General features: G+C 55.0%; 1 protein-coding gene across 2 annotated transcripts in view; it reads left to right on the forward strand.

Annotated features, from left to right (window-relative positions):
* The window catches only part of PAX5 (paired box 5), a 132,902-nt gene that overhangs the window by 25,113 nt on the left and 89,162 nt on the right, over window positions 1-18,627 (forward strand). The window lies entirely within an intron of this gene.

An 18,627-nucleotide genomic window follows, 5' to 3' on the forward strand; every position in this document is an offset into this window, starting at 1 on the left:
ATCGCATCTGTGGCAGTGTTAAAATGGTGTAGTCCGGGCTTCTGAGAAAGTTCTGCACCACTGAATTAATGAAAATGAAACGAAAAGCCATTTTGGCACCCCAAGCGAGCCGCTCTGGCGTTTGAGGGTGATGGGTGAGGCAGGACGGCGTTTCTGGGGAGGGAAGGACCAAGCTCTGCCCAGCTGGGTGATGGATCCTGCGGGCTGGGGTCCTCCCGGGACAGATCCCCTCGGCTCTGCAGGGCGGTGGGTGCCCATACCCTGTGCACCCCACGCCCTCGGCCACCCCGCCTGCTTCCCCGCGACGCCCCGATCTGCGGCACGCTGACCCCCTGGGGTGCCTGCACCCCTCCACGCTGGGGGGGGGGGGAGGCAGTGCCATCAGACAACCCCTTCAGGGTCTGGCCCGTGGGTGGTTTTGCGTGTTGGCAGCTCGGCGCAGGAAAGCTCCCCGCCAGCGCGGCTGCCCTCTCCGAGCGAGCGGGTTACCGGCTGTCTTGTGCGCACGTCAAGCGTGTTTGTCACTTTTCTCCTAATGCAGTCCCCGGGGCCCCTATTTTCTAGAGAGCTCTCCTCCAGCTCCGGGGGTGAAGCCCTGACGGTTTGCCACCGGCTTCGGTGGAGCGGGGATTTTCCCGGAGCTATGTTAATGAAAAGCCCAGACTTCCACCACTCCTTACAGCCCTGCTGTAGCTCCAGCTGTTCTCATCAGGAGCTGTCGAGTGCTAGATGCTTTTCAAGGAATAACCTCTTCATATAGGTTTAGCTAAAATCCAGTTTAGGGGTGGATGTCTTGTCAGGTTGTCCTGACGGTGCCAGTGCCGGGGCTGGCCGGGATTCTTTTGTGGGAATGCATTTTACAAAGAAAAAACAGTTTGGTGGAAGAGCGGGGCTTGTCAGTTTTGATGGATGTTTGTTACAAATGCTAATATAAAATAGAATGGGTATGTGCAAGATGAATCGTTCTGATTTTATTGAGAAATTGCTAGAATCCCAAGGAGGAGGAAATACTGAGGTGCAGTTAGGCTGTCTGTGTGCACCTATGCATCTATACAGAGCGTGTATCTACATACCTCTAATGTGTCCATCACCTACACGTACAGAGAGAGGTGATAGGAGTTTTGCCTTAGGATGGATGTATTCTATTATTCACAGACTGTCACAATTAGCTTCCCATGTTGCAAATGATGACAGTGGTCTTTGAGAGGACTGAAGAACAAACCCAAGAAGATAAAAGATCGTTGTTTGGGTTTCTGTTGGTTTACTGGGTTATTTTTGCAGTTTTCCTTCAAATGACACGCTCGGGCGAGGTATTTCTGTGAGAGGAGAGCCGCACGCTTTGAGTCGCGATGTGCGACTCTGGATTTCCCCCTTTTTTTCCCCGTGTGTAGGTCCGCATCGCTTGGGTCTGTCGGAAGACATCGCGCTGTGTAAAATAAATGCTTCAATTCCAAGTGTGTAAGGGGAGCTCTGGGGAGCTGCGGCCGGCTCAGCCTGCATTTACCCTGGAAGAGAGAGATTTGGCCAGTTGCAGGCGGTGCTTGGAAAGGCACAGGGGCTATTCCCACATGAAAGGTCCAGTGCCAAAGCATTGAGCAAGTGATTTGGCACCTCCGTGGCAGCAGGCGCTCTCTGAGTATCACGTATTTCTGTGTCCTCTGTGCCCCATGGAAATGGTAACGGCCTTCCCCTCGCCTCGCCCCGTGTCTGCTCTGCACGCTGGGGTCTCTGTCCCACCTCCCCAGTCTGCTCTTCTTCCTGGGGGAGCCGCCAGCTGGATCCTCCCGCGTGTAAGGGCAGGTTAGCTGCCTTCTCCCCGGACACACAAAACGCAGGGCTGGCACCAGGATTATCGTGTAGGACTGAGACCTCCTTCGGGCGCAGTTGGTGCAAGGTGTGATTTGGGGTTACTGGGATTTTAAGGTCAGAATTAATTTCTTGGCTGAAATGACAAACTCCTGAATGGTAGTGGAAAACTGCTTTTTCTGTTGGTGCTTTGGGAAGAGCCAGAGTTAATATTTTAAGCACTAATTGCCCTTGTTGCCAGTCATGAAGTTCCTGGTAAGCAGACAGCGCAGAATCAGTGAGATGCAGAAAATGGAGGTGCCCTGCTGCTGGAGGTTTTCTCCAGTTCAGTTTTTGTCTGCCATGGCCTTTGTGTGTACTCTTTGCACCAGGGGTTACTTATTACTAGAGGTGGTTGTGCAGTATTGACTGAATCCTGCCAATTTTGGCCTGTCCTAGTATCTGCAGAATAATCCCATTATTTACAGATCAATCCCATTAGTGAACAAACACTGGAAGGAAACGCAAGACAGGCGGTGGGATGATTTGCACCAGACTTGCTGACTGCATTTTGCACTTTGTGCGGCCTTTAGCCAACTGCAGGAAGGGCTGTTGGTGCGGAGTTTGTGGAAGGGCTGGGCTGTCTGTGGTGTCTGGGTGTGCCTGCGTCAAGCGGAGCACCCTCCCAAACCCGTGGCGGTGCGGCGGCCGGGCTGCAGCAAAGCTGCGGTGCTCAGGGAGGACAGCGGTTTGGTGGCTGCGTGCCGTGCCGGAGCGCAGAGGCTGGGGCAGGGCTCGTTCTGCCGTGCAGCTGATGGCAGAGGAGCAGGGGAAGGTGCGTTTTGCAGCACGTGTGCGTGGCTCCCGTGCAGCCGCCGGTGCCCGGGCTCCGTGCCCGGGGTGTGGGCAGCCCGTGCATGCCCGGCGTGGTCTGGGGTCCCAGAAACAACCCCCCCAGCCCCCCGCGGAGCAGCAGCAGCCACCGTCAGCAGGCGGCGGGAGCCTTGAGCAGGCGGTGGGACATCCCGATGTGCTGCTCGGATAGAGAAATCCCTCTTTTCGCTCCTTTTACTTTGCTTGAGCAGACTTTGAAGGTGGGAAAGACGACGAATTTCAGCGCGTTTCCTCAGTTCATATTCAGCTAGGGTTGTTTCTTTTCTGTCCGTATCTCTGGATAGTTGCTCCAGGTGGTCTGAGGTTTGTTTCCCAGCTCTCCTGTCGTGGCAGGAGCAAGCATGGCACTCGCACTGACACTGATAACTCTGCAGCAACTCTGCAGAAGCTTCTGCTTGGAGGTGGTTTCAGAGCCGCAGCCTTTGCTTTTCCTTATTTTCTTCATGAGCCTCAGCTGTGGAGACTGGTGTGGACATGGAGGTGCCTGCAAAGCTGCCTCCTCATTTTTGTGTGTTCTTGCTCCTGAGGCAGCGACCACCCATGTAAGGATACCCGTGACTTCAGACGGGAAGAGCAGTCAAAGTGCTTGGACTTCTGAAAGCAGCAAACATCTTTCCTTCTGGTAGATGCCTAGACAACTTGAGTGAGGAGTTTCCCCATGTTTTATCTCCTCTCAGAATCTATTGAGAGATATTCGTAGTCAAAACAGTAATTACTTGAAGGTTATGGCTCTAGCAGGAGACTGATTTTCCTTAGCTGCTGCGGTTCCACGTTAGAGGTGGAGGCTAGAATCCAAAGATCTTTAGCTGAGGTGCCTCATGCTGAGAGGAAATCCAGTCAAAATCTCCTGTCAGCTGGGCACTGATCTGGCAGATCTGTAGCATGGCAAAAGAGATATCTACAGCAGAGGTCAGGGTATTGGAAATCTGTCAGGGACTAACATCAGCGAAGCATGATGGCTTTCTGGCCACATGGATGCTCCATCTTTATAAAGCAGCTTCCCTGCAGCCGCGTACCAGGGTGCTGAAGCAATGAAATGTCTGAAGGCTGCGTCTGCTGCTCTCTGAATTTCTTTGGTCACAGGCAGGGTACGGATGTGTGGCTGTTTCCAGCCCTTTGTTTGTTCAGAAACCTTCTGCAGCCCTGTCGTGGTGGTACTCCAACATCTTGCAAACAGGCGCAGAGCCAGAGACGTCCCTTGCAGGACTGCAGAGATGCTGGTGAGCAGAGCAGGCCCAGCGCTGTAGGGATGTTGTTCTTGTGGGAACGATGGTGTCACCGAGGGAAAGTTCTTCTTTCAGATGCTTTACACGAGTCATGTCAACTTTTAGCCAAAGAAGTGAAGAAGAAAACTGGCAGTGAGGAGACACCTGGAAGAACAGCTTTGGTTGGGTGGTGGCCATCACACAGGGCAGAGCTCAGCTGGTTGCAGCAGTAACTGTTGGGGTGCTGGGTTTTGCCCGATAGGCAGTTGCGTTGCCCTGCGGGAGAGGGAGCGGGTTTTGCCCCCACAACTCCATTTCTGGTGGGGGGGATATGTCACCTAGTCACCCGTTTTGGTGTGTCGTAAGAGAGAGAAGGTGCAGCCCCGAGGGAGAAGCTGTGAGATGGTTGGTGCATGAGCACGCACGTGGAAGGCTTCGTGGTGGCCGAGCAGTTCAGATGAGGACACCAGAACAACTTATATTGTCTAAACACCCTTCAGACCCCCACCCTGTAATTCTGAGAAATTATTGTTGGACCTTGTGGTCAAGGTATTCTTTCTGGTTCCGCTTTCCTTGCAATATAATTTTCTGCAGCTGCTGTCTCTGGGCCATTTGCATGTCCGATCGTTCTTTGGAAGGTCTCATAATGGGCGGTTCTCGTAGAGCACGGTGGGCTGCAGCTGCCTGACCACCCTGAATATGGTTCATTTGAGTCGGATGGATTTTGTGGTGGAGGCTTTTAAAAAATTCAGATCCTTCAGATGTGGTACTGATTTCCTGGTGGTCTGATATACGGGCTCGGAACGCGTGCCTGCACGCAGGCAGCTGGTGCAATATCTCCTGCGTTAACTGGAAACCCTTCCACGAGGCCCGCTGGTTTGGGGTGGGAGCCTAGCAGAGTGGGGGTGGCTGCGTCCCTGCTCCCCTCTGCCTGGCCCGTCCTCGGCTGGGGGGCGAAGGGAAGCCCCCAAAGCAGCCAGCGACTCATCTCCTCGGCTCAGAGCCCGTGTTCGCTCGCTCCTGCGGTTGGAGAGAGCTCAGGAGCCTCCTGCCGTGCCAACGGGGCTCCTCTGCATTTCCTCCCATCTGCCTGTAATGGATTTTACACCTGAGTGGTTATTTTTGGTGGTGCAATTCCTACCTGTCCCAAATGGGACATTTTGTCTCATGTTACAATTCACAGAGCTAGACGGGGCTGCTGGTTTCATGCTGTGCAGCATCGACACATGATGCCCTTGTAAACATTACTGTCAGCAGTGGCAATTCCATCTCTATTGTCCCAATAAGATTTCATGCTTGACAGTGCCTGACTTTTTTCCCCGTAAGTCGACTAATAAGAAATAGTCATGTAGCGGGTTTTTCCTTCTCTGATTCCTCAGTTTTCCAGTTGCTTCCCCAGGAACTGGCACCCAGCCGTGCTTGCCCAGGTTTCCTCCCAGGCAGGAGGACGCAGGAGGTGGCATTTCTGGAAGAGTGGGATTTTGTGACACAGCAGATCCTGTCTTCACCTGTCCAGACACTGTCGGGAGGACGAAGAACAGTCCTCATCCATCATGGCCTTGGCTGGAAATGGGGAGAGTGGCTAAGGCGTGGTGCTGCCCACTCCCAGGGTGGGAGGAACATAATTATAGACGTGTCTGAATCAGAGGAAGGGGTTTTTTGGGACTGTGTAGGTGTGTGGCTTTGAGTTTGGAATTTGTGTAACACTTCAGTTTACCTGTTCTCCCTTTCTTACACCCACGTGGTCCTTGTTGCAGAGACGATTTGATCACTGGCATCACCTTAGTGGGTCAGTTTACTTTAAAGAAGGTAGGTCAGGGTGTGAGGGTGCTGAGAAATCTGTCTGTGGTTCCCTGGGAAGTTGGTGTCTGGTGCATGAAATCAGTGTAAACCTCTGGGACCCCTTGGTCTTGTTCCCGTTGGCCAGGTCACCCCCCCAGCACCTCGTCGCAGCCAAGGTACGTTCCTGAGCACGCTCCCTCCTGGGATGCCGTGGATGGAAATGGAGCCCCTGACTCGGTGACTTGGCTCCGGAGTGTGAAACTGGTGCCACTTCACCACTCTGTGAGTGGAAGATTTTGTTTCTTATCCACGCGTGGTTCCCCCGGCCGCTGCTGGGGCCGGCCCCGGCTGACGGTGGCCACCGAGGACAAGTTCTCGCCAAGCTTCCCGAGATGCTCACCTCCTCCATCCCATCCCCGAGCCCTCTCCTGCCGACCAGCGCTCCCCCCAGCAAGGCGAGGGGCTGCGGGCGCAATGGGAGGAGCTGGTGTGGTGGAAATGGTGGGCAGGGGGAGCGGGGCAGACCCTCCGGGGAGTGGGCACGGGTTGGGGGGGAGCAGGTCCCTCGGGCAGCGGTGGAGGAGGTGGTCGCCGGCCAAACCGACCTCCCTCCGCGGGAGCTTGCCAGCGCTGTCCTCACTTTGGGAGAGACACAAATCTTCCCGTGCAAGCTGTGAGCTTCAGCATCGCCTTGCACCACCAGCCATGGCACCACGCCTGCTGTGCACCCGTTTGTCACCTTGGAGACGGAAACCAGCCAAAATCGTTAATCTCTGTTCTGTCCTGTGGCTCGCCCAGCCGGGAGGCTTTCCTCACCTCTGATATTTAAAAAAAAGTAATGGTGCTGCTTGAATTTGCTTCCTGACGCCCATGCTGAGTTTGTAAGCCGGTCACATCTAACCAGTTACCACAAAATTGATTCTGGAGCCTTCTGTTTAGAAACCTGCAAGGTACATCCCAGGCAATCACGCTATCTCCATCAGGCACGGAATGAACCAGTCAATAATCACCATTGCAAAGGGTGCAGAGGTCTTTCCTATTACCCTTGATATTTTTTTATGAGCATCTCTACATAGGGGGTAGCTACATGGGTGGACAGATGGAATATAGATGGTCACTATGCATGTGTATGCATATAGTATATGTGTGCATAGAGGTGGTTCTAGGTGTGTATGTGCACACTGCTGTGTTCCTCGTGGCTTGTTCTCTTGCTTTCTGAATATGTCATTCAAATACACGGGCCCAGATTTTTAAACCAGCCTTAGCTAAGCCCGTACAGCTTCTGTCCAAAAGCTTGTTATGGAGATAATTACAAACACCGCGACAATTGCCCTGGTAGCTGGCAAGCCCAGAACAAACACACCTGCGTTTTTCTAAGGTGCCAAGGAATTTTTGGATGCGCTACGGCTGATTTATAATGGGTAGGACTTTGCTGGGAGGAGATCTTTGCTGCATTACAACGTGTTCGGTTAGAGTGTCCTCACTTCACCAGATGAGAAACTGAGGCACCAGAGGCTGGAAAAGTCTTGCCCCGGGCTGCCAGCAGTGCTGTGGAAGAGCCAAGGCTTGGAGTTAGGTTTGCAGAGACCTATTTCAGGGCTGCCCTCGCGAGCTCATCTCTGGGTGTCCCGGGAGATGCCGTCGGGGCACGCGTCGTCCGAGGAAGCCACGACTGGATCCCTTGCGCTTGGCCACAGGGGTGACCCGACAGGCAAAGCTACGGCTGTTTTCGGGTTGATACGACCCGTTTCGGTGGGTGCTGTGCTTGGCTGGAGAAACGTGTGCGCGTGGGGATGCGTTTGCTCTCGCGTTGCACCTCCGCTGTGCCCCGTGCTCCCTGCCCGTGCGCGGGCTGGGTGTGCGTGTGCGCAGCAGAGGGGAGCAATGGGGATAGGTGTGTTAGGAGTGGTTGGGGCTGGTTTTTCTGGGCTGGTTTTGTGGGCCTGTGCGCTCCCCTGCTTTTCGCTGGGTGGTCCCCACACACCCCGAGGGAAGCCGGAGGCGGCGTGGGGCAGGCAGGGCAGGGTTTGGTCCTGCCCCGTGCCCGTGGGCCACACACGCCGAGGGACTTCACCTCTTCATCACCGATGAGCGTTAGCCTGTTTGTTCTGGTGTGGCCGACTGCACCTTGGCTCCTTCCTGGTCATCCCAGTCCCACCGCTGCTGCTGCTGGGGACGTTCGTTTTGATCGCTGACGCTCATCTCCAACCCCGCCAGCATGACTTGGTCCCTTCCCCTTCCCCTCGCGCTGCAGGCACAGGCAGAGGTGCTCCGCGGTGGGACAGTGTGATGGGATGCCCATTTGCTTGTGAAGTGGGATGTTTTGGGGTCTCGTGCCGGTGATCACCGGTTCTGGAAGGTCATAGCAGTGAGGGGAAGGTGTCTTGCACGTTGCTGTGGTGCGTAAGTGTCTTGATTAGACCTTTCTCCAGGTCAGAGGGACCCAGCGCCGCTGTGGCGGGGAAGGGGGGGTGTGTGTGTGCACTGATGCAGCCCCCGCCCCCATGGCAGGGCTCACGCAGCTCTTCATCACGGGAACAGCTCACGGCCTCCAGCAGCTCAGGCCGCCCCACCGCCTCCCGAAATGCGGCTGCGGGGGCGCGGCGGCCCGGGGTAGCGACGGGGCGAGCGGCGATCCCCGTCGGCGGCCGCTGAGCATCGCGGGAGAGGAGGCGGCCGCCGTGGGAGGGCGTGGGGTGGGCACGCCGCGTGAGAACCGGAACCCGGCCGTCTGGCGGGCACCGGCGGCTATTAAAAACACATCATAAGTGGCAATACCAGATACAATTGCATTGAGATAGCAGAGGTCCCAAGGAGTCCTGATGGGCTGCCGATAGTCGGTTGAAACAAATTGCCCAGTGCTGTGATACCTCAGCTCCCAATAACAGAGGGCAAATGGCCTTCCAGGGGGAGATATAGATTTTCCTTTGAGATATGGAAAGGGAAATAAATTAAATTATGTTCGAACATAGGGTTCTCTCTCTCTCTTTAAGAAAAGAAGGGGAGAGAGAAAGAAGAAAGGGAAGTGGGGGGAAAGAGGGAGAGACGGAAAATAAGCTTCAGCAGGCATTTGCAATTTAATTGATATTTGGCGGCAGGAAGCCAATCAGTATAAGTAAATTGACGTTATAAGATAAAAATAATCGCCTAATGGGATGCCTTCCCCCACGGCTGCGGCAGGCCAAATAAATACGGCATCGCGTGTCGAAGCAGCATGGCAGCCGTTCCTGGGCACAGCCTGCTGCCGCCGCGCTGGCGGGGCTCGGCGCGGGCTGCGGATCATTTTTATGGCATCTGTCTCCGCTCCCCGAGAGCAGGCAATGAGGGGTTGCGCATTGATTGCCGCTCCAGCCCACGGCGGCTGAGGGAGAGACCGTAATTAATGGCTTTATTTGCCGGAGCACCGCTGAGAACAATCGAGTGTGTGACGGTAACGACTGGCGCCCGCGTTCCGGCGGCACGGGGAGGCATCGGAGCCCGGCGGGCAGCCCCCGGGCGCGGGGGGCGAGGGCCAACTGGGGCCGGCGGCTCTGGGGGGGCTCGGCCGGGCAGAGAGGGAAACCTGTGCAGCGGCCACAGCGCTAGCTTCGCACAGTGCAACTTTTCTTTATTTTCTCTTATTTTTCTGGAAAAAACTCTCCTTCGGAGGTCTCACCCGGAAGCAGAGTGGTGCAAGTCAGCTGTTTCTGTGATTTCTGCCATTTTCAGTGTCGTCTTGTTGGCATGAGCTTCCGCTGGGGTGTGGGAGGGTGGTGGCGGCTTGGCAGAGCACGTCCTGTGAATGACCTGTGGCTATGTGTAAATGTTGATGTATAGGCACGTGCACGGATGTAAGGAAGAAAAATTTTAGGCAGCACGCATCCTGAGCAAGTGTGCTTCCTTTCTTCATAAAGGGAGTAAAGTCAAGAAGAGAGTTGAGGAAGTAAAACCACGCAACCTAGAGATCCTGTAAATCTTTTTAAAGGAAAAGTGTTTGTATTTTCCTTAGCTATTTGTTGTTCATCACATAGTACAAAGTTGGAGATACTTTCAGGTTTTCATTAATCAAAACTAATTTATCTTAAAAAGCCTGCCAACTCCCCCCATTTTTATTTTTCTTTTTGCAAAGCATTTTAGAATAATTGTGCCCTGCACAAGTTGTAGAAAATAATTCGGAGAGTTGGCTTAAGCCTAAAGCGCCGATATTTCTGAAATGTGTGTTCTGCCGCCCTGGTTGTGCAGAGTGGCAGTCCGGTCTCTTGGGCCAGGTACCTGTGCTCTAGTGACGAGGAGATGCCTCAGGAAGCATCCTGCTGCTCCCTGCGATGCGCTGTGCCGCAGGCACGGGCAGAAACGCTGTGAATGGTGAGAAGGGACGACACACGGGGGCGAGACCCCGAAACCGGAGGGCGTGGTAGGCGAGGAGGGGCTGGCGCCCGCGCTCGGTCAGTCATGAGGAGTGAAGGCTTACTTATTTTTAATGCTTCTACATGTATACAAATAGATACGGATATATAGGTAGATGTAGGATGAGAGGAAACAGCCTTAAGTTGCACCAGGCGTGGTTTAGATTGGATATGAGGAAAAATTTCTTCATAGAAAGTGTTGTTAAACATTGGAACAGGCTGCCCAGGAAAGTGGTGGAGTCACCGTGTCTGGTGGTATTTAAAAGATGTGTAGATGGGGAGCTTAGGGCCATTGTTTAGTGGTGGCCTTGGCAGTGCTGGGTTAATGGTTGGACTTGGTGATCTTAAGGGTCTTTTCCAACCTCAGGGATTCCGCGATCCTATGATTCCATATAAGCAGATTACTTTATATTTAAACACTAAAATGATTTTGAACTGGAAAGCTGAAATAACTTTCGTGTGAAAGTCTCAGGACGGGTGCTCTTGATGCATTCAGGATTTTCCCCATCAGGGCTTTGTGCCGCACAGCTCTTCAGAAATGATCCCTCCTTCTGAACACGACTCACTTTCAGTCAACCAGGGTTCTCCTGAAGAAGAAAAACTCTCAGAAATTTCCCCGTCCCTGCAGGTTCGCAGCGCGGTCAGAATCGCATCCCCTGCCCTTGCTGCTGTGGCACTGAGCAAACCCAGAGAGGCCAGACCTGTGTCTGCCACACCGGGCATTCGCTCTCGGACCACCACTGCTGACGCCAAGGAAGGGCTGGTTTGCCAGCAGCTGGCTGTTGGCAGGGAACATCCAGTACAGCAGTCTTCAAAAATTATTTGCCAAGCTCTAGCCGTGTATATGTGTGTATATATATATATCTCTATCTATAAAATATGTATAATTTATTTATTATTCTTTAATTTTTATTTTTCCTGGAGGAGTTATCCCATTATCTGAGAGGGGAGGAAGTGAACTTTGGAAAACTGGTGCAGGCGTGATCGAGAGGGCAGTCTCAGCTGGTGGTGTTGGCGAGGCCCTTCCCAGCGTGTTTGTCTCAAGTGATGCTGCAGGAACAGGCTCGCCCACTTGAGAGACCGTTGGCAGAATTCCTGTGATGCAGCCCCGAAAGTGGCCCGCTCAGCCTCCCGCTGAACGGAAGCAGGTTTTGAAACAACAGAAATGCATGCAGTGAGATTCTCCCATACTTGCTTGATAAGGGCATCCGTGTCATAAGCACGGTGTCGAGGGAGTTGTACTGTAGATTGCTGAGTTTACTGCAGGATAAATAATTAATATTTAGATGACACTAATTGATTATGGTAATTAGCAAAGAGCTACACTGTTTTTCCTTAAAAGTGAAATGTTGGCTGATTGATTTTGTTCTATGTCCAGTGCATCGGAACATTTACGGTAGAACCATAAAATACAAACATATACAGGAAGATGACATTTTCGTTGGGTGCCTTTTCCACAGAATCATAGAGTACCAGTCTGGAAGAGGCCTCAAGGATCATCTGGTCCAACCTTTCTTGGCAAAATCCCAGTCTAGACAAGTTGGCCCAGCACCCTGTCCGGCTAAATCTTAAAAGTGTATAATGTTGGGGAACCCACCACTTCCCTGGGGAGATTGTTCCAGTAGCTGATTGTTCTCCTGGTGAAACATTTTCCTCTTGTGTCCAGTCGGAATCTCCCCAGGAGTCACTTGTACCCGTTACCCCTCATCTTTTCTGTGTGACTCCTTGTAAAAAGGGAGTTCCCGTCTTCTTTGCAGCCAGCCGTTAAATACTGGGACATGGTGGTAAGGTCTCCCCTAAGCCTTCTCTTCTCAAGGCTGAACTAACCCAGTTCTCTCAGCCTTTCCTCACATGGCAGGCTTCCCAGATCATATCTGTGGCCCTTTCCAGCCTGTCCACATATTTTTTTGTACAGCAGGGACCAAAACTGAACACAGTATTGCAGTTGTGACCTGACGAGTGCTGAGTAGAATGCGATAATGACTTCTTTTTCTCTGCTGGTGATGCCCTTGTTGATGCAGCCCATCACCCCGTTGACCTTCTTTGCCGCTGCCACTGGTCACTCCCACTGAGCTTGCTGTCTCCCAGGACCCCCAGGTCCCTTTCCACAGAGCTGATCCCCAGCCAGGCAGATCCCAGCCTGTGCTGCACCCCTGGATTATATTTTCCCAGGTGCAAGACCTTACACTGGTCATTGTTGAGCTTCACAAGGTTCTTGTCAGCCCACTCTTCCAGCCTATCCAGGTCTCCCTGCAGGCTGGCTCTCCCTTTTGAAGTGTCCACTTCCCCACTCAGTTTGGTATCATCAGCAAGCTTCATCACTTGATCCCACCATCCAGATCACTTAGGAAGATATTAAACAGTGTTGGCCCCAGTTCCCCCCACTCTCTGGGTGCAGCCTGGCAGCCAGTTCCCCCCCCCACCACCACCACACAGACCTCTTGCCCAGACCACAACGCACCAGTTTCTCTAGGAGGAGGTTGTGGGGAACCGTATCAAAAGCCTTGGGGAAATCCAGGTAGACAGCGTCCACCGCTCACCCCGCATCAACCGAGCAGGTTAGTCATAGAAGGCGATCGTGTCTGTCAAGCACGACCTGCCTTTGGTGAGTCCGTGCTGGCTTTTCCCAGGCATGTGCCTCATTTGCCTTGTGATAGCCCCAGGAGGATTCGTTTCATAACTTTCCCAGGGACTGAATGAAGCAAGACTGATGGGCTTGTAATTTCCTGGATTGTCCTTTAAGCCCTTCTTTTTGATGGGGGTGACATGAGCCTTCTTCCAGTCTTCTTCCACAAGTTCTCAAAGATTAAGGAGAGCGGCTGGCCAGCTTGGTGAGGCGGGCTCTAAACTGAAGGAAACTAAAGTGGCAATGCTCACGACACTGCAGCCAACTGGGGAATGAGCCAGCCCAACCAGAGCAGCCACAAATGTTCCTTAGCTGCCTCCAAAGAGGAGAACCAGAAGGCCAACCACCTCAAGTGTGTGCGTGTGCTTTCTGTCATCTTCTGTTCTGCAGTTTTAGAAAAGGCGAGAGTGTGGGAGCATGACGGCATTTAGAAACCCAAGACAGTGATAACGGAAACAGGCATGACGTTTGGCTGCCTCTGCAGTTAAACCACCCAGCGTGACAACTTTCCGTGCCTTTGTGCATTCTGTGAGCACCCCTGCCCCCCAACCTGCCTGCAGCCGTGCCGCTGTGCGGGACGGGGACCCCCGGGGCTGGAGCTGGGCTTGGTTTGGCACACGAGCGGGGCGAGAGCAGGTCCCTGGGTCTGCTGGGTGCTCTGACAGGGACTCCTGCCACAGCAACCTGCAGAAGACAAGCGAGTGTCAATGCTGCCGTGAAAGGGTCTCCCCCTGCCCGCCTGCGGCTGCGGGATGCTCCTTGTGTGTCCTCCGCCTCCCCTTCCTCCTCCTCCTCCTCCTCAGCGTGAAATCAGGTGCGGGTCAGAAACAGTGGTGGCCGAATTTCCCATTTGAGACCTGTCCCCCTTCGACTGGCGCGGCGTTGCAGGAGCAGGGGGGTTGCTGCCGGCTGCCGAAGGTGGCACGTCTGCGGCGCGGAGCGCGCTTGCCCGTTCACACCCGGGGCTGAGGCTCGCGGGTGCTGGCACACGGGATTTCTCCCCGCTCACCCTGCCCCTTCACGGCACCTCCCGTGCGGGCAGACAGCATCTCCCAAATCTCAGGTGTGAGAGCCGGGGTGGCGGCAGCAAGCGCCGTGCCCTCCCCTCTGGAAGCGGGGTGCTGGGGATGGGGGGGGGGACATGCCAAGGCTTCCCTATGCAGGGTGGGTTGCAGCTGGGAGGACCTCCCATTGGTGCTGTCCCCCGGGTACTGGTGGGAGACCTCCCCGGCTGTGGGGGGCTGCAGGACCACACTACAGGCAGCAAACGGTGGTGGGTGGCTGAGGGGGGGCAGGGGGGCACGCACAGGTCTTGCCCCCCATGCTCCTGGCTGACGGCAGCAGTTGAGTCCAGTGGGGTGCAGAAACCCCTTCGGCATGTTGCCTGCATCAGCTGGCTCGATGGACCTTCCCCGTCGCCCACCTCGGCGCGGGGGAACGCTCTGCTCTGCGGGTGTCACAGACCACTGTGCTGGGTTCTGCGTAAGCACGAAACGGCGTGGGGGGAACCCCAGTGTGGGGACCCCGGCACGGGGACCCCGGTTTGGGGACCCCAACATGGGGACCCCGGCACGGGGACCCCGCTTTGGGGACCCCAACATGGGGACCCCGGCACAGGGACCCCGGTTTGGGGACCCCAACATGGGGACCCTGGTTTGGGGACCCCTGCGGCTCATGGCCAGCGTGGGGGAGCGTGCCCGGTGGCAGGCAGGCGGAAAGTGCAGCCTGAGGAAGATGGGTGTGCGGAGACGCAGCTCCTGGGTGCGAGAAGCAAACAGAGAAGTCTTTGAGGCCTAAGAGCCCACATTACACAGCTGTGGAGGGTCTTTAAAAGTTAATTTCTCCTGACTAACACATGCGGTTAAAATACATAAAAATACTGTTAAGCCTGCACTTTGTTTAACTTGCAAAAACCTGTAGGTGCATATTAAATTATAACGGTGCTTTACTTCTATGTTTTGCATTTTGCCTGTAAGACATTATGCTGAATCCAGTTGAGCCGTTTCTTTGCTTTGTTGCAAGCATGCACATTTTCAGGCTTGAGACCCCAGTTCTTGATGTTGTAAATCGAGGCTTTATTTAATTTGCGCACAAGAAAAAATCTGCAGGTACAAACAGCTTTTTGTGAGTGCCGTTTGTGGATAATCGGATTGAGAGTGTGGACGGACACCTTCTGCTTGCGGGACGGCGCACAGCATCCGTCTGCAGCTTGCAGCCGTGCTGCTGGTGGAGTGAGATACATCCCCTGCAGCCTTTCTCCCTCCTTTGCATGCAGTAAATCCAGCCTTCTCACAGGCCGGCACCATTTGAACGTTTTGCTGGGAATTTGTATTTTAGGAGAAGCAGCATCGCTGCTTGGGAGTCCTCTGTGTTTCTCAGGAGCTTTGCCAAGGTCTCTGGCAGCGCTGTGGAGGAAGGCTTTCCTCCGTGGGGGAGCGTGCCGGGGGTCTGCCAGCGGTCAGCCTGCTGGGACGCAGCAGTGCCCTTGGTCTTTCTAAGTTCATCAAGCGGGCGGGACGTGGGTGAGCCCCTTCACTGCTTTTATGTTCTCTGGGTAAGTTTCCCAGGTAGCACTTTGCGAAGAACTCAAGGCACTAAGTGAAAATTTTGCTTTGCTGTTTTAGGCTTGCGTGGAAAGATTGGTTCTGACTGGCGAATAGGCTGTGTTTTTCTCATCACGGGTCAGTTCCAGGGGAGGGCAGAAGTTTGGCAGTCTCTGTCGGGTCCGTGCAGGCTGTAGCTGTTGCGGGTTGGCTGCTCACAGTGTGCTGACTTCCTGCAGCTCTGTTTTCTGCTCCGGTGTCCGCTGCATTTCACTCCACCGGGATAACAAATGCCCCAGAGTTACTGTATTGAGCGGTCGCTCCTCTTGGCACAGACCCTGCTGAGCTGCCTTTGAGTGTCCCACCACCCGGTCAGATTTTGGTCTCCCAGTATTTTTCAGAGCCGTAAATCCTCTCCCAGTTGGCCATAACCAGAAGCCAGTTTGGCATTTCCAAAGCTACGCAGAGGACAATTTCATCTTCAACCTGCTTTAGCCCGTGTCACCCAAGCGTGCCTAGAAATGATTTTTTGAAAGAAATGATGGAAGGATGTGTTATGACGTGGCATGGAAGTAGGTATAAACTATGTTAAAATTGCTTCGACGAGCTTTCAACAGCCATTTAAAAATGCACTTTGAGCTGGGAGTACACGGCATAAAGTGCACGTCCCCACAGCTTGCGGCTGCACGCAGCTTGCAAAAATGGATCGGGGAAAGGGTCAGTTTCTCGCATCCATTTGTTAATAAACTTGTCATGACTTATTTTATATATATAGTTACTGCAGTTATGTCACCCCTTAAATATTAGAGAAGTCATTGGAACATAAGCCCGTTCCTATGCTATGGCCGAGGGGTCCGGCTGCCCTGGGGGCTTGTGTGTGCCCACTGCATGGAAGCGGGGCCCGGGGCATCGCTCCCTCCTGCTCACCCTCTTCCTTTCACCCTCCACCTCTGTGCGTCCCAATTCCACACCGAGGCGGGGGGGCGGGGGGAGAGCAGTATCATCGGCACCATTTTTGCTGCTTTTTAAACATAAAACTGCGTCATAAGAGCAGCTGCAAAACCCGCAGCAGCTCTGTCTCTCCCCCGAGCCACCGTCCTCAGATGAGCTCTGCCCCGTGGGTGGCCCGTGGCCGTGGCCGTGGCCGCGGCTCCTCGAGCGTGGAGGCTTGCAGGCTGTTAGACCCGCACTGGGAGCCCAGGGAGTTGTAAAGGTTCCGTCATCCCCTCGGGTTAAATTAAGGTGAAATGACACCAAAAGACTGGTTAAAATGTTGTACTTGGGGTAGAAACAGCTTAAACTTGCAAAGCGATCGTGAGCAATGTGGTGTCTTATTGATAAATCTGTAAGAAAGAACAGAAAGGAAAGGAGAGGAAGAGTCCAGTCACCACCCCAGGTTCCAGCGTTGTCTCAGGTCTGGAAATCTTCGGTGGTGAGTGCACACATAGCAAAGCTTTCTGTCGCCTTTTAAGTTCATTTTATCAGCTGGTTTGCATACCAGACCGAGAGAGGCAGGCATTCCATGAACTCATTTCCATGAGAGATGAGGGAAAGGTGGAACGTGGGTTCTGCAGGTGCCCTGAGGGGGGACGGGGTGCACCCACCCCCTTGTCCGACTGAGTCGGTGATTGTGCTCACACACCTCCCCCGCCTTGTTTTTCCCTCGGTTTTTGCTTAGGTGCACCTGGTGCCGGTTATTTATCTCTCTTACCCGTCTTTTTCCCCACACACGTGGTTTTACCCGGTCTGAGCATGTAGTTTCTCTCAGGCTACGTTTCCTTCTCTTGGGGCTTATCTGAGGAATTCGGCCCTGCAGCAGCAGGCAGTGGAGCCGTGGACCCCGCGATCCCCTCCCCAGCGCTGCCCTTAGCCTGATCACAAAGGCCCCAGCTCAGCCTCGAGGCTTTCTGTGTCCGGGAACGTTTGAGGCATCGACTCCTTCAGTTCCTTACACAGGCACGGGATGCTGTGGATGACAGCCCGCGCTGCTCAGCGGATCGCCGTGTGCCGGCGGGGGGGCACGTCTGTGGGGCCAGCTCTGCCGCTGCCCCGGAGCATTGCAGGGGATGGTCCAGGAGCCCGGGTCCCCTCCATCCCCGCAGCCCCCGGCCTGCCCGGGGTCAGTCTGCAGCAAACCGGGCAGCAAAGTGTGCTCAGAGCCGGCCGGGAGCCCTGCGGCCCCCCGGGGCTGCGCCCGGAGCTGGGGTCCGTCCCACCGACAGCCCTCGTGGGCGCACGAGCAATCCGGTTCCACGCGGTGACACGACTTGCACAAGCGTTTGTGAGGTCCCACCGCTCCGGAGAGGGGCGTGGGGTGGGGGAGACCGCCGGGCTTTTCTAGCACAAACTGGGAGATAAATAACAAAATTTCCGTGTCTACCGTGGGGTTAAAATCACAGGAGGAGGAGATGAACAGTCATCTCATGGTAAATCAGCTCTGTGAACTAAAACCCCGTTTTTCGTTGATGCCCGTACCCAGCTTGGTGGTGCAGCTCTGCACCCCTGCATTTGCACGCCGGGTGTGCAGCAGCGCTGTGGGGTGGCACCTCGTGGGTGCACAGGCACGGCCCCGGCTTGTACATCTTGCGGGTTTGCAGTGTGGCTCCAGCTCGTCCATCAGGGAGGACGTCCCGCTGTCCTCGGGAGCGGAGACAAATGTTCTCGCAGTGGAGAGGAGCTCCATCACTTCTCAGCGAAAGACCAGAGGTGGCCGGTGGATGATAGAAGTGCTAATCGCGGGGCTGCTGAGCGTTTTGGGAAGAGCAGCGCTGGCAGAGGTCAATGACGCAGCTCGGCCCGTTCTGTTTTGCTGCCTCCGTTCCCCGGAGCCGGTGCAAAGGCGGCGGCGGTTGTACCGGCATCGGGCAGCCGCCCGCCAGAGCGCTGTGGCACGGGGAGGGTTTCCTGCTGGGAGCCGGGGAGGTGCAACCTGGTTCTCAAGACCACGCATGGGGTGAAGGCACCCTGCCAAGAGCCGGGGACCCCCCCTCCCTGCTTCCCCGTGGGTGCTGGCTGGGGTGGGGGCAGCTGGGAGCAAGATGGAGCAGAGTCCGGGCTGGGGGGGAGCGGGGTGTACCCGGGCTGGCCGTGCAGCTAAACGGGAGGTGGGACATCCCTGGCGAGCCCCCGCCATCCGCTGCTGGCCGCAGGCGTGGCGACCCCCCCATCCCGCCCTGCTCCCGGCAGCGTGCATGCAGGCTGGTGTGCCCCTCGTGCCCTGCACGGGGGCTGGGGTGTGGGACTGCCACGGGACACGTGTTTTCCCCGCTTGTCTGAGCGTGAGGGGACGGCGGGGGGTGGGGGGTGCTGGGCAGAGGGCTCGGGCCGCCCGGCTGCGGAATCGGTGAAATACCTGCAGAAACGCAGCGTGAAGGTGGGAGCGTTCAACAACCCCCCCCCCCCAGTTT

Source organism: Tyto alba, unplaced genomic scaffold (genome assembly GCF_018691265.1).
Source record: "Tyto alba isolate M040663 unplaced genomic scaffold, T.alba_DEE_v4.0 Super-Scaffold_13, whole genome shotgun sequence".
In the NCBI taxonomy this organism is placed as follows: domain Eukaryota; kingdom Metazoa; phylum Chordata; class Aves; order Strigiformes; family Tytonidae; genus Tyto; species Tyto alba.